This window comes from Aplysia californica, unplaced genomic scaffold (genome assembly GCF_000002075.1).
Source record: "Aplysia californica isolate F4 #8 unplaced genomic scaffold, AplCal3.0 scaffold00315, whole genome shotgun sequence".
Lineage (NCBI taxonomy): Eukaryota > Metazoa > Mollusca > Gastropoda > Aplysiida > Aplysiidae > Aplysia > Aplysia californica.
Window position 1 is genome coordinate 407,789 of NW_004797585.1, and position 1,500 is coordinate 409,288.

A 1,500-nucleotide genomic window follows, 5' to 3' on the forward strand; every position below is an offset into this window, starting at 1 on the left:
ACACACACACGCGCGCGCGCGCGCGCGCGCATATAGAGACTTTCTTATCAATTAAACAAAGTTAAATGTACTTATTCATATATTTTCCCCAAATAGTGCGTAACTCGTTGACATGCATATAATATGTGTCTTCAAAGAAATGCATGAGCGGTGAAAAGCGCACAATTCAACCACTGACAGGATAAGAGCTTAGACGCACAAGCCCAGCTGTCAAATACGGGTTAGGTCAAGGATAATTTGCTGTCATCTTAGATAAGAAGCGCCTAAAACAAATTGCTTGTCTATCGATTTGTAGATATACATGTACATGTATATTGATCTATGAAATATATCTATCTATTGGTTTGTGTCTGTGTGTTTGCTTTTTTGTCGTCCTGTCTGGGGGGTTTTTTCTTCTCTATAATGTATGTAATATATGCATGTGTGTGTATGTGTGTGTGTATGTGTGTCGCTGTGTGTTTGTGAGTGTCAATTTATTCGAACAACTCACTGTATGTGCATTTGCGTGTGTGTATGTGTGTGTGTGTTTGTGTGTGTGAGTGTGTGTGTGTGTTTGTGTGTCTGTCTGTGTATGTCAGTGTATATAAACAAACCCCTCCCCTATTTGGAGGTCTACAAAACTCCGTCCCGCCCAGAACATTCTCTGTACCCACAGAACAAATACAGACTGAAAACTACCACCAAACACCACTTATCACCTCAGCTTGCTTTTCTTGTCAGCTCAAAAGGCATTGAAGAGCTTTGTCATTGCTTGCTCTGCCATAAGACACCGTGAAAGGTACTCCCAACCAACTGTTCACCTGTCATATAGGCTTCTTCTTTACACACAAGGCTTACAGATCACAAGAGAGACAGATATCGAGTTATATCGTAGATGTCAAAACCAAATAATACCGCAAGCGGTGCCTAAGGGCTTTAAATTGGTCGGCCCTCATGCCATATTTACAGAATAAAACGGTTCGTATTCTTCTATTTCAAATCTTCTCTTTCTCTGGGAGTTGGGGCAGGGTAGCAAGAGTTCAGTCAATCATTGAATTACTGCATAGTGCCAACAAAAATGAAATAAAATCGCGTGCATGTAGTTCAATGGCGTATCCGTCACTTTGTCCGAAGGCTTGAAAATCCAACTCAGTAACTGTCTTAAGACCAAAAAAATGTCTGGACTCTGGACTCACATCTGCTTTTTTTTAAATGAAAACCACTGCATTTGCAAACTCTGAGTACTTCAGCACATACAAGACAAAGTACATTGTATAATAATATGTACATTGTCACAAATGCATCTCTTTTTCGAAATTTTACGCTAACCCTGAAGAACATACTATTTCAAGGGTTTTGAGGCTGTTCAATTTTATTTCTTTATTCCTATTCATCTTTTAATTTTTTTTTTTTAAATGTATCTATTTATTTATGTATCCATTCATTCATTCAATTTGCTCCACTGTAAAAACTGTAAATTTTCTCAGTTGTGTGTGTATGCGTGTGTGTGAGTGTGTGTGT